The 15,389-nt window shown below is 38.1% G+C and overlaps 1 pseudogene; it reads left to right on the plus strand.

The window, feature by feature from the left end:
* The first annotated feature begins 1,169 nt into the window (after positions 1-1,169).
* On the plus strand, positions 1,170-8,762 carry LOC130024652 (olfactory receptor 6C3-like; annotated as a pseudogene).
* The last annotated feature ends 6,627 nt before the right edge of the window (positions 8,763-15,389 follow it).

Below are 15,389 nucleotides of genomic sequence, written 5' to 3' on the forward strand. Positions count from 1 at the left end.
GAAAAGAAATAATGATCGGAATAAAAGATATCCAAGAGACTGGGAGAAAATATTTTCCCATGAATTATCTGGCAAATGGTTAATGTTAAAGCTTATTACAGAGTTTAAGGGATCATTAGGGACTAATATCTAAATTTTATGCCATCAAATTGGAGAACCAAAAATAAATTGATATATTTTGGGTGTTTACACTCCTTAAATATTTTATTAGGGGGAAAAAGAGGACCTAAACAGGTAAATACTAGTGAAGAAATAAAAATGATAAGAAAAAAATTTTTCAATACCAAAACCCAGGTCCAGATAAGTTTAAGAGTGTTCTTTCAAATTTGCAAAGATCATTCAATCTTCTGAGGCTCTCCCAGAAGATCAAATAAAGGAGTCCTTTCAGTTTCTACAAGGTAAACCTTATCCTTATACCAAAACCAGAGAAGAACTTTGCCAGGAAAGAAAAGTTCAGGGTTGGAGTCATTGTACAAGTAGGGCATTTGCCTTGCAAGTGGCAGACTCACGTCAAATCCTTGGCATCCTATATGGTCCCTAGAGCTTCACTGGAAGTAATTCCTGAATGTAGAGTCAGGATTATCCCCTGAGCATTGCTGGGTACAGCCAAAAAACAAAAAAAGGAAGAAAAGTTTAGATCAATTTTATTGATAAACATCACTGTATCACTGTCATCCTGTTGTTCATCAATTTCCTCGAGCAGCCACAAGTAACATCTCCTTTGTCCTAGCCTTGAGATTTCAGAAAGTGCCACATTTGAGGGTCTTTCAGAGTCAGGAGAATGAGACCCATCATTGTTACTGGTTTTTGGCATACTGAATATGCCACTGGGCATTTGTCAGACTCTACCATGCGGGCAGGATATTTGCAGTAGCCTTCCAAGTTCTCCAGAGTAAGAACTAGATAGTAAGATGTCACGCGGCCATGATTGTGGTCACGCACTTCCGGAAGCTGGGTTTCATAGTCTCTGGGTCTTGGCCGTTGATGGGATTACACTGCACTGGGAGCAGTTGGTGGGTGTAACACATACATACTGGAAAAATGGGGGATTTGGGTGGAGTAGTCCCAGTCCTGATCCAATCAAGCTTGGAGATCTAAGCCCCAGGTTCCACACACCTGGTTCCTTCATGTGTGAGGCTCATCCGAACGTGTGGACATTAGTCTTAACCATGGCTGTGGCTGGAACCGGAGGTCTTCAGATGTGAGGCTCTGCTCATGAATTATATGCAACAATATATTCAAGAGATCATAAACCATGGTCAAGTAGGTTATATTTCAGAAGTGTGGAAGAGTTAATACACTCAAATCTGTCAATATAATACATCAAGTCGGTACAATAAAATTAAAGTAATTTAATTAATCAATCACTTGATCACTTGACTTCCCATTAATCATCGATTTGCTAAAGTGGGTGCCAGTAACGTCTCCATTTGTCCCTGTCGCGTGCTAGTGTAGCCCAATGGCATCTGTTCACTCTAGGAACATGAAGAGCCTCAAACCGATCGTTCATGATCTTGATGAAGAAGTCTGACCATCTGGTAGGTGGGCGGCCACAAGGTCTTTTGACATCCCGTGGAATCCAGTCGGTAACAGCGCTAGTCCAGTGGTCGTCTTTAAATCTCATTATGTGACCAGCCCATGTGATTTTTGACACCTTGGCAAATGAGACAGCGTCCCTGATTCTTGATCACCGACAGATGTTGGAACTCCGGATTCTTTCTCTCATTTGAGTGAAACATGATATTCCAAGCATAGCTCATTCAATTCCTCTTTGGGAGACCCGAAGAGCATTCTCATCCTGTTTACATAGGGCCCAGGTCTCTGAGGCATATGTTAATGCAGGAAGAACAGTGGAATCAAAGAGGTGTGCCCAGAGCCAGAGGTTATTCGTCCTCTTAGCTATTTTTTCAATGATCTTGAAGGCATTCCAAGCTGCTCTTTTCCTCCTGCACAGCTCGGGTGCCAAGTCATTTGTCATGTTGACTTCTCGACCTAGGTACACATAGCTGTTGCATTCAGAGATGGTTGTTTCGTTGAGAGTAAATGGGGCATCAGGAACGAGGCTGTTTCTCATTAACATTGTCTTCATAAGATTCAGCTGTAGTCCTACCTTTCCACATTCACGGTCGAAGTCGGCCAGCATTTGTGCCGCTTGGCTAATGTTTGGTGTTATTAAAACAATGTCATCAGCAAAGCAGAGGTGGTGTAGTTGCCGACCATCTATCTTCACTCCCATTCCTTCCCATTCCGGTCGTCGCATGATGTTCTCAAGGGTGGCACTGAAGAGTTTCAGTGAAATGATTTCACCCTGCCGAACCCCTCTCTTGACTTCAATGATTACTTCTTTGTAGAATGGTGAGATCCTGGTAGTGAATCCACACTACAGCTCACAGAGGATCTTGATGTATTGAGCTTGAATGCCCTTATTGGCTAAGGCTTCCATGACCACTTCCGTCTCAACAGAATCAAAGGCCTTCTTTAAATCAATGAACGTTAGACAGAGCGGCATCTTGAACTCCCGAGAAACCTCAATGAGCTTGGTTATCATGTGGATAGGGTTGATGGTGCTGAATTCTTTGCAGAACCGGCTTGCTCACATGATTGTCCTTCATCTAGTGTTCTGCCATCCTATTTAGGATGACTCAAGTGAACAACTTGTAGATGACAGACAATAAGCAGATAGGGCGATAGTTGCCAATGTCATGGATGTATCCCTTCTTGAACAGTAGTACGGTCCTGCTGGTTTTCCATTGGGATGGAACCTTGCATTCAGACAGGTACCGTGTGAAGAGACAAGCCAGTGTATTGATGAGTACTGATGGCAAGTTCTTCAGGTATTCAGATCTGACCTTGTCTGGGCCGGGTGCTGTTCGTTTCTTTACTGACGGAATGCTGTGTCGGATTTCGGAAGGGAGAACATTAGGAACGACATATCCATCCTATGGAATTTGGTATGTCGGCAAGTGGACATGGCTATCGAAGAGATTTGAGTAGAAGTCATGGATAATCTTCTCCATTACCATTCTGGAGGATGTGATAGATCCATCAGGATGTCAGAGGGCAGTCATCTTGGTCTTTTAGTTGGCGAAGGACAAGCGGGCATTACAAATACTTTTCCTGGCTTCTGCCGCATCTACCAGCACTTCTGCTCTTCTCTCTTTGAGGTCTTCCTTCATTGCATCTCTGCACTGCTTTGCGAGCTCAGACATTTGCTTTCGGTTACCTGAGGCATGCCCCAAACCACGTTGGCGAATAAGCTCAAGAGTTTTCGAAGATAGGCATTTTTTTTGTGACTATCTCTCTCTTGGCTTTCCTCGCACAATCATGGAGGTGCTGAACCAGTCGATCGTATTCCTCGTCAATGTTGTCAACAATGGCATCTTCCCATGTTGCCGCAATAGTGCCAAAGAGCTCCCAGTTGGTGGTCATTCTGGGAGTTCTCTTTTTGAACTTTGCAGCCCTTTCTCCCCGCTCTCTGAAGTAGAATTTTGCACGAAGGAGACGGTGGTCTGATCCTGTTCAGAATTTTGGGACAACAGCGACATCTGTCAGGCAAAACCGTCCATTGAATATGATGTGGTCTATTTCATTGTGGAATCGTCCACCAGGAAACTCCCATGTCCAACGTTTAGATTTGGCCTTCTGGAACCATGAGTTACCATGGATGGTCTTGGTCGACATGATGAACGTATTATAATCAACAAATGCATAAAAAGCATTTGACAAAATTCAACAAACATTCACAGTAAAAACTCTACAAAATAGAAAAAGAAGTAACTTTCCTCAATATATTTAAAGCAACTTAGCAGGAACATACAGCTAATATCATACTCAATTTGGAAAAACTGAAAGTTGTCCATGTAACAGGCACAACACAAGGCTGTTTTCTCATCACTCTTAGTCTATGTAATATTGAAGTCCTTTACACAAAATTTAGACTACTTATGCATATTAATTGGATTAATATCAGAAAAGGAAAAGTCAAACTATCACTATTTGCAAATAACATGATGCTACACACAGGAAACCCTAGACTCTATTAAAAATTTCCTTGAGACAATGAGTATATAAAAGAACAAAAAAATTGTTGGCATAGATACAGCAAATAAAAAACAACTCATTAACTATGGGTGGGAGTGTCAAATGGTTCAATTTCTCTGAAAAGCAATAGGAACACTTCAAAAATCAGTAATTGAGCTTTATACTACACAGCATTTATATTTCTTAGCATCTACCTCAAGGGCCCAAACTCACTTTTTAAAAGACTATGTTAAGTATTCACAGTAACTACTATCTGGAAATAACCCAAGTGTTCAAGAACAGATGACTGGATAAAGAAATGGTGGTTTATATATACATAATGGAAGACTACTAGCCATTAGAAAATATAAATTTGTGCAACTTACAGCTACATAGAGGAATCTGAAGAGAAATCATGCTTACTGAAATTAGTAAGAAATCAACACAGAATAATCTGTGAAATTGGAGACGAACACAGAATAATCTCTCATATACATATATGAAGAAATGTGGTAGGGAAACAACTAAGAGTATCTCAAATTTTATTTGTAATGTGAATCTAATTATATACCAATATTTGTTTTTATTCAAGTTTTTTATGCAAATATACATATTTATCTTCTTTATGTCATTCAAAACTTTCTTGGAAAGGGATAGATACAGAATAATCTCTCTCATCTCAATTTAAAGATACACAGTAGTTGACTTCACTGAGATTATTCATTGTTTTCATCTTTGAAAGCAGTTTATGAAAGAAACTAGAATAATTGCTTAACCCAAAGAAAATATTTCTTAGATTTTATAGAACTATAATCATAAAATTAACATATTTATTTTAAAAGTGTATTAAGTTATAACAAAAATGTTTTAAAGAAAATAGAATAATTACTTAACCCAAAGCAAATATTTCATAGATTTTATAGACCTATAACCATACTATCAACATATATATTTTATTATTTTATTTTTTTATTATTATTGTTTTCTTTTTGGGTCACACCCAGTGATGCACAGGGGTTACTCCTGGCTCTACACTCAGGAATTACCCCTGGCAGTGCTCAGGGGACCATACTGGATGCTGGAAAATAAACCCGGGTTGGTCATGTGCAAGGCAAATGCCCTACCCGCTGTGCTATTGCTCCAGCCCATACATTAAATAAATATGTTAATATTTATTTTAAAAGTTTACTAAATTACAACAAAAATGGTTTAAGAAAAATAGAATAATTACTATCTTCTAATTTAATCTATTTAATAATTACTACTTAACCATATGAGCAAGCCAGGTTCCATAAAGGATTCAGCATGATCAACTATATCTACACGGTAACCAAGCTCACTAAGGTTTCGCGGGAGTTCAAGATGCCGCTCTGTCTAACGTTCATTGATTTAAAGAAAGCCTTTGTTTCTGTTGAGAAAGATGCATCGAAACAGTGGCCAAACAGGGCATTCAAACTCAATACATCAGGATCCTCCATGAGCTATATTAGGGATTCACCACCAGGATGTTACCATCCTACAAGGAAGTGTTGATACAAGTTAAGAGAGGGGTTAGGCAGGATGATACCATTTCACGGAAACTCTTCAGTGCCACCCTTGAGAATGTCATGCAATGACTGGAATGGGACGGAATGGAATGGGAGTGAAGATAGATGGTGGTGAGCTACACCGCCCCCACTTCACTGATGATATCGTTCTAATAACACCAACATTAGCCAAGCTGCACAAATGCTGGCCGACTTTGACCATGAGTGTGGAAAGGTCGGACTGCAGCTGAATCTCACAAAAACAATGTTCATGAGAAATGGATTCGTTCCTGATATTCCATTCACTCTCGAAGAACGAACATCTACAAATGCAGCAGTTATGTGTACCTAGGTCGAGAACTCAACATGACGAACCACCTGGCACCTGAGCTTCGCAGGAGGAAGAGAGTGCTGTGGGGTGCCTTCAATAGCGTCAAAGAAATAGTTAAGAGGACGAAGAACCTACTGATCCAGGGAAATCTCTTCTACTCCACCATTCTTCCTGCATTAACATAAGCCTCAGAGACTTAGGCCCTACGAAAACAGGATGAGAATGCTATTCGGGTCTCCAAAGGAGGAATCGAAAGAGCAAAGCTTGGAGTATCACACTTCACTCAAGTGATAGAAGGAATCCAAAGTTCCGACGTCTGTTGACAATCGAAGATCAGTAACGCTGTCCCATTTGCCAAGGTTTCCAAAATCAGATGGGCTGGACACGTAATGCAAATTGGAGACAACAGCTGGACTATAGCTATTACTGACTGGATTCCACAGGACGTCAAAAGAGCAAACACCCGGCCGCCCACCTACGAGATGGTCTGACTTCTTCGTCAAGACCCTTAACAAACGGTTTGAGGCTCCTCAAGTTCCTGGAGCAAGCACATGCCATTGAGCTACACTAGCACACAACAGGGATGAATGGAGACATTACTAGTGCCTGCACGAGCAAATGGATAAGTAACGGGATGTTTAGTGATCAAGTGATCAAGAATAATTACTAACCCCCCAAAAAATATTTCTTAGATTTTGTGGACCTATAATCATACAATTAACATATTTATTTTAAAAGTTTACTAATTTATAACAAAATGTTTTGAATGATTACTTCGGATTTTTGTAAAGTAGCAAGTAAAAACATCCTGTTCAATTTGGTGCAGATATAATAGAGATGAGTATGAAATGGGCTAGGAAATGCAACAGGAAAATGAAAATGTTGCATTGTAATAAATTGCTTGGACATTTTATACTATTAAGAATGAGTTAAAATACAGGTCAAATATTACTTGTCTGTCAATAAAAAAAAAGCTAATTATAGAGACAAATAAAAATTAAATCACCACAGTTGTTTTTTGTTTGTTTGTTTGTTTTTAGTTTTTTTAACCACAGTTGTTTTGAGAATAAATTGGACAAGTAAATTTTGCTAGCTCAGTTGTCATATCTGAGATTATATAAATACTAAAACACACAGAGGACAAAAATATGAAACTCCATAATCAAGAAGAAATAGAATGTATTTCTGTTATTTTTCAAATAACATTAAGCTGCTTATAGATAATTACTATATTAGACACATATTGCCCAATTCCTTAAACTTCTGAAACATTCATCAAAAATGGGAAAATGGTGATGTGGAGATGTGATGTGTAAATTAAAAACTTTCATGCTAAATGTAGGAGAATATTGGAATAAACCTTTCCTCTACATTAACGTACCTTCTAAAGTTACACATTACTCTTTTGGATAGTTTATCATACTTGTAAAAGTTTTCTAAGTAAGATTCAGTATTTTAAATTTAGGAGAAAGTCTAATTGACCTCTGTAATCTTTCAGATTCTGCAGTAATTTCAAAGCACACTGGCTTTAAGAAGAATGAGCAAAGAAAAATTAAAATATATGCATATTGTTTTTAAAAAGAGTGTGTGCATTTAAATAAGTACTTAATGCTTATTTCTAAAAATATTTTATAAGAAACAACTTTAAAAAGTACCACAAAATTTATCTGCAAATTCTGATAAAGTACTTTCTTTCTGAGGAGAAAGCAATATTTAACTTTATTTAAAAATTGTTACTTGACTATAAGGATAATGAAAACTGGTGAAAGTTGATAAAAATATTTACTTTTAATTTTAAAGATTATTTTCAGCATATTAATTTATAAGATTTATTGTCTTTCATTCCATTTTATATTTTGTTCCCTATGTTTTTCAAAGGGAATGTATATATATTTTTTGTTTCTAAAGGAAAAGAAAAGAATTTGCCATTAAAAATCTCACAATTCTCAGAAAATTCATTCTTCTAGGGCTATAAGATGATCCACAGCTTCAATTATTTTAGTTGCATTTCTATTTATAGCACATAATGAATCACTGGAAATTTGACAACCTTAACTCTCACTTCATTGGATGCACATCTAATGACCCCTACATATTTCTTCCTAGATTTCTAGAAACAATAATCATTAGAGACAAAACAATTTCATCTAACAGTTGTATAGATCAGCTGTTTTTTTTAATTTTTCTAGGAATAATTGTATTTTATCTTCTCACTACTATGTCCTATGATATTATGAAACCATCTGCAAAGCCTTTCATTACTAACATCATGAATAGGAGTCTGCAATTTGCTTGTCTTTCTGTTCAGCTGGAAGGATTTTTAACTATATTCTCGCCAGTTATTTGTTCCTTCAGTTAGATTACTGTGGTCCCTACATCATTGATCATTATATCTGCTACTATCTTCCCCTTCTACAATTATCCTGTTCAGATACAAAGCTCATAGAAGTGATTGGGTTTTAATGGACTAGTGATTTTGCTCTTTACTGGAAAGCTTCCCATGATGTAGTTGATATGCCAAACACAGTAACAAGACTCACAATGTTTCTGGACCCGCTCGAGCAAATCGATGAACAATGTGTGGACAGTGACAGTGACTTTGTCTTTAATAATTCAATTCCACACATTCATCATTAGCACAATTTTGAAACTGCCTTCAGCCACTCAAAGAAAAAAAGCATATTCTATAGTTTCTTCTCACATGATAGTCATAACCATTTTTATGAAAGCTGCTTATTCATGTATGTCACCCATCAGCAAAAGAAAAGACATCTCCAAACAAAGGGGTACCTTTCTTGAATACTTCTGTTTTTCCTATGATGAATACATTTATCTATATTCTGAGGAATCAACAAGTAAAACAAGCTTTTAAAGATTCTATGTAAAGGATAATATGTTTCTCTGGTTAATTAAAACTACTATAAAGTTAAAGTGAAAAACATGCCACCTAGTTTTTTTCTCTTATACACTTTGGATAAGCTTATTTCCTCTCTACAATTACATATTTCCCCATTTTTCAATTTTAATGTCAAAATTCTTTCATACATTCAACTCAATACATTTGATAAAACTGAATATGTCTCCTAATATTATAAAAACTTTAATAGATAAAATTTGAAAATAAATTCCAAAACAATGAATAGCAAATATGATATTGTATAGAAATGACACAAAGATTGTTTATTTTGATGGAAATATTCTGAGGGTGGATGTGGCTTTCTAAACCTTTAATTACTACCAACTTTTAAAAATGAATATTTAACTACTCCAAGAGACTGAGGGAGAGAGAGGAAGAGAAAAGCAACAGAGAGAGAGAAAGAGAGAGAGAAAGGAAGGAATGAAGAAATGAATGCCTTAAAGGCCTAGTTTTCCATACTTCTGAGGAGCAACAAACTATGGAGAAGAAAAGCTAATGCTTGACTTTCTATTTCTCAGAGTCTCTTTAATTTCTCCTGAGAGAATTAAACTCTTTGAACTTGTATCTCCTGTGCAACTTTCCATTATCTGCTATATGTCCTAGTGCAAGGAGCCTTTGATCTCTTAGAGGGAGGGGACACCACCCCATGTTCTGGCAAAGAAACCCTAAAATTTGTTAGAGTCATTGAGTTGGAAGTCTCCATCAATGACCTCTGTGCAGCACCCCAAGCATTTGGCTTTCATCTGGCCTCAGACACAATCACAACAGAGTGACAATCCTAACCTAGTCAGCTGTGGCTTTTTAAGACCTTGTTTAGGGATCAGTTGAGAAGAGTTCTGCCTTGCTAAATTGCAGCACTGTTTTCTCTAGTTCTTTCTGTCTTTAATTAGCTTCTATCTGAGATGACTTGTTGGCCTCATTAACATCTCAATTCCTGGTGGTCTCAAGACAACTCCCTTTGTTGGACTAGAGCAGAGACAGGGGAAGGATTTCTGCCTGGGGGTTGATCTTATGCCAGGGTCTTCCAGAATCTTAAAGTTCCACTGGTGGGTTTTCCTGTGTCCTCTCCACTGTGGGTGGTGTAACAGGAGACATATCTTCACCCCATATGTCTACAGGGTCTTCAGAACTTTTGTTAGCATGAAGAATATATAGAAGAGAGATCTTCACCATTTTACCACTTAAAGATTTAAGGTGGTAGAATCTTTAGAGGAGTATAGGAAGCAGAAAGGCAGACAGAGAGAGAAAGGGCCCTTGACAATGAATTCCTTGGGAGTAATAAAACGAATAGCCCAAAAGCTGCATAAACCCACCTTGTGGATAAAGGAGCTAAGGCCTGGTACCCGATGCCAGTGTAGACCCAGAGAAGGCCAGATTCCTCCTCTGAGAGAAGTTCCAGGAGGAACAAAGGTCAACTAGGAATATCAAAGAAGGTCATAACCACTCTCAATTCTTCCTCTTAGCAACCACTCTACCAATGGACTCTTACTCTGTGGGGCAGTTTTGGAGAAACCCAATAAAAGCCAAATTTAACAAAGGATGCTCAAGCAAATGCTACCAGATTCCATGTGTTGCCTGTGCCCGTGTGTTGCAGCTGAGTACATGTGATGCCTCAGCACGTGTTGCCTGCATCTACCTTCTTGAGATTGTATTTTCATACCTTCATACTTTAACACTAGAATGTGTACTGTAGCTCTCCCTCCTCCATTGAAAACCTATGTTCTCTCTTGAGTGCTCTCTCTCTCTTTCTCCCTTCCCCAGAACTTCCAAATAAAACCTGGTTTTTTTTGTTTTGTTTTTATTTGTCTTTTATTTACAAGAAAAGTTAGTTATAGATCAGAGAAGTGGTATAGAGGTTACACGCAGCTGATACTGGTCAGACCCTCAGCACTTGAGCACTGTGCCTCCCAAAGATAAACAGAAAAAAGAAAATAAATATAATGAAGATAAAACATAGCCATATTACATTATTGAAATTATGCTATAATTAAATTTTTATTGTGGCATTACGTTTTTAAACAATCTTGCATTTGGTCATCATAGAAATTGTGGACTTAAGATCTTTGACTTGCACACAGCCTATCATGGTTCGGTCCTTTGTTGGACTAGAGCAGAGACAGGGGAAGGATTTGTTAGAGTCATTGAGTTGGAAGTCTCCATCAATGACCTCTGTGCAGCACCCCAAGCATTTGGCTTTCATCTGGCCTCAGACACAATCACAACAGAGTGACAATCCTAACCTAGTCAGCTGTGGCTTTTTAAGACCTTGTTTAGGGATCAGTTGAAACCAATTATGTTCCCTTGAGCACTACCAGGATTGTTGCCTCGTTAGCATGCACAAACAAATTGGGCTTATATTCTTGTTACAATCAAGGGCAAATGGAATTATTAAAAACAGATCAATAAGTGTCAATCTGCTACTTATTATGTCCCACACAAGTCATTGTCTTACAATGATATATCTCTTATGAGTCATTGTTCTACAATGACAATGACTTACTGAAGTCATTGAAGATTTATTGAGCTGGTTGTCTGTCATTAGTTGAACTTTCTTTGTTATTCTTTTCACTTACTGAGCTTGGTGGTCTTCTATGCAACTTTCCCATCAAATTTACTATGTTCCTCCTAGACTGTCAGTACTGCAAAATTTGTAAGTTCCACACACCCCCTAGGAACTGTGGAACTGCACTAATTTAGAGATTTGGATGAGGTTCAGTTATGGAGCTGGGCCATTTCCATGCCAGATAATGTCAGGTCTGGTTGAAGGCTGTTGGGCCATCAAGCATGGGTGGTTACCTGCCTGTCCCATTCTGAGAAAACCCTAGAATTCTTGGCTCAGAGACAGGCCCACTTGGGACAATTCAGCATCATTTGTGTCCTTTATATACTTTATATTGATAATATAGAAATATATGTGTATTAAAATATCCATCATATGTATGTAATTATTGAAAATATATTCTAATGAAACTACAGTCATAAACCTCTTTTATATGAAATAGATTATAAACTATTAAAAGTTTATGTTGTGTTGGCAAGGATGGAGAAATACTAAAAGTTCATTCATTCATTCATTCATCAACCTGTTATTTGTCGATTGCCTCAAGCAGGCCTCAGTAACATCTCTTTCATCCTAGCCCTGAGATTATATTCAAGGCTCTTTAGGAGAATGAGACCCATCATTGTTACTGGTATTTGGCATATTTGGTACGCCACGGGGAGTTTGCCAGACTCTGCCCTGTGGGCAGGCTACATTCGATAGCCTGCAAGTTTGTCCAAAGTAGGAATGAGATAATAAGATATCATAAAAAGATGTCCTGATAAGATGACCTGATAAGCTGGATTTTATAGTCTCTGAGTCTTGGCCACTGATGGGATTACACAGTGCCAGCGGGCCAGGTGGTGAGTGTGACCCCTGCCTACTGGAATTTGGAGGACCTGGGTCACACCCACCACCTGGCCCCCTGGCGCCGTGTAATCCCATCAGCGGCCAAGACTCAGAGACTATAAAATCCAGCTCCCGGACAAGACCATTGCAGTCTCCTGCCCCTGCGCCTGGCTGTTCCTCGCCTGGGTCCCTTGGAGGGGAGCGGGTTGAGCTTTCCTCCCCGCCCCGACCAGGGCTCCGGCAGCGGAAGACCTCCAGGACCAGCCACCACCATGCCGAGACCACTTTCCGCACACCTGAAGGTACTGGCAGACGGACAAAGCCACACGGGTTCTGGGGCCAAGATCTCCAAGCCTACTCGGATTGGAGTTGAGCATCCTCCACTAAAAGTTGAATACTGAAAATCGAACTTGCATATGATCCAGCAATTCCACACTTGGAAATATACCCCAAGGGCCCCAGAGCATGATGAAGAAAAGACATCTGTATTCCTATGTCCATTATACCACTCTTCACAGTAGTCTAAATATAGAAACATCAAAAATGTCCAAGAACAGATTACTAGATAAGATAAAAAAAACATACAGAATGAAATACTGCTCAGCCATAAAGATGAATTCATGCATTTTGCAGCTATGTAGATGGATATGAAGAGTATCATGTTGAGTGAAATCAGTCATAGAGAGAGGAACAAACTCAGAATGATCTGTCTCATATGTGGGATATAATGAAACTCCCTAGGGAAATATCAAAAGCTTAAAAGCAAGAAAAATGAAGAATAGAAGTGGTTCTTAAGCTTTCTACTGGGGTGGGGTTGTGGGGAAATGAGTCAAGGAAAAGATTAATTGGATAATGAAGAAGGGGAACATGGAGGAGGGGGGCCTGTAGAATCAGGCAGAGGTGTCGAGGAAACTAGAGTCACTGGCAAAGGGAATGGAGACTGACGAAGGGATTGGCATTGGGATATTTGATGCCTGAAACTCAATCATAGATATCTTTGTAATTCATGGTGATTCAATCTAAAATAAAAAATTATACTGTATTTATATTATATTTGTGTATGAGTTATATGGGCTGGAGCGATAGCACAGCAGTAGGGCATTTGCCTTGCATGCGGCCAACCCTGCCGACCTGAGTGCAATTCCTCCACCCCTCTTGGAGAGCCCAGCAAGCTACCGAGAGTGTGTCGCCTGCCCGACAAAGCCTGGCAAGCTACCCCTGACATATTTGATATGCCAAACACAGTAACAACAAGTCTCACAATGTTACTGGGCCCGCTCAAGCACATCGATGAACAACGGGGAGATAGTGCTATACAGTGCTATGTATTAGTTGTATCTGTATATGTGTTATGTGAAGGGAGAATCATAAGATATGTGAGTAAAGTGACTTGTTAAAGTTTCAGAATGAAGATAAATATAAAAAGTTTCATTATTTCCATGTGCAGAGGTTAAGTCCTCAAGTACCATCATTGTTGGTATAATTATTGAAAATGTATTCTAATAAACTGCATACAAAAAACTCTTTCTTGTGTAATGGATCTGCTTTTAAAAGTTTATGCTGTATTGGCAAGGATGTGAGAAAAACTAAAAATTGAACTTCCATATAAATCAGTCATCCAGTCTGTGATGTGTTTTATATATTCAGCTTATACAGTGTAAAAAAAAAGTAAAAGAAAAGCATCTTTCACTGACTAGCATAGGATTTCATTCTCAGGTCAAATAATTTTCAGGAAGGAAAATTTGAAGTCTTCTGTTTGGCTAATATGCTAGAGCTGGGACACTCCGTTCTCCGCAAATCTCTATTTTTATTTACTTTTTAATAGCTTACAGCAGATCAAATTAAGTTAATAGGCTTTTACACATGAGCATTTTTCTTGAAGCTTGTAGTTCTGAAAGGATAAAAGAACATAACTAATATGGGAAAATTCTTGGCAAACCTACATCTTCTGTCTAATTGTACCCTAGATGAAAATAGTTTCTCCTTTTTTTTTTCAAGAAGCTTTATTGGATCACCATGAGATACAGTTTCAAACTTGCATGATCGCATTTTACTTAAACTATGCTCGAGCACCCATCCCTCCACCAGTGCATATTTTCCACCACCCTTGTTCCCAATGGCCCATCCACCACCCCCATCCCACCCAATCCCCTGCCTCTGTGGCAGGTATAATTCTTCTTACTCTATCTCTAATTTGGGTCATTATGATTTACAATACAATACTAAGAGGTCATTGTTTGGTCCTTGGTTTACTTTCATCACACATCTCCCATCCTGGGCAATCCCTCTAATCATCATTTACATACTGACTCCTTCTCCATTTCAACTGCCTTTCCCCCCCAGCATGTGGGGCCAGCTTCCAAACCATGGTGTGATCCTCCTGGCCCTTATCTCTACTGTCCTTACATGTTAGTCTCATATTATACTACTTTATATTCCACAAATAAGTGCTGTCATTCTATGTCTCTCCTCTTTCTGGCTAATTTCACTTAGCATGATGCTCTCCATGTCCATCCACTTATATGCGAATTTCATGATTTCATCTCTTCTTACAGCCACATAGTATTCCATTGCGTAGATGTACCAGAGTTTCTTTGACCAGTCGCCTGTTCTCGGGCACTCTGTTTTTTTCCAGACTCTGGTTATTGTAAACTGTGCTGCAATGAACATACAAGTGCAGAGAAAATATTTACTCTTATGGTAGTTAGAATTCAGAAACTTGTTTCAGCATTGGAAATACCTCAAGCTGTTTTTATTTTCAGGTGAGTATCTTGAGTTAATAACTATTTTAGAGTATTGCAAAAAAAAATGGAAAACAGTAAACTTAATTTTCTCTATATTTAAATCAATTTTTGCATTTAGATTAAATATATCACATATAAAAGATTTTAAGTCATCAATGATTCAGTTTCTTTTCCTAAGAGGTACTTAAAAATAAGTCATTCCAATTTTATAATTAAATTCTGGAGATTTGGGAGCATCTGTAGGATAATTTGTGTGGTTAAGGTCATTTTTAAGCATATTTTGCTACCCTTTAATAAATAAATATTGTGATTTGTTTTATTCTTGTATGTAAATTAATTTTTATCTGTATAAAAATGTCTTAATCAGGGTAGCTTAATTTATTTATTTTTATTTATTTTATTATTTATTTATTTATTTATTTATTGGTCAAACACCATGAGGTACAGGTATAGACTTACAAAT

This window comes from Sorex fumeus, unplaced genomic scaffold (genome assembly GCF_029834395.1).
Source record: "Sorex fumeus unplaced genomic scaffold, SorFum_2.1 ptg000029l, whole genome shotgun sequence".
Lineage (NCBI taxonomy): Eukaryota > Metazoa > Chordata > Mammalia > Eulipotyphla > Soricidae > Sorex > Sorex fumeus.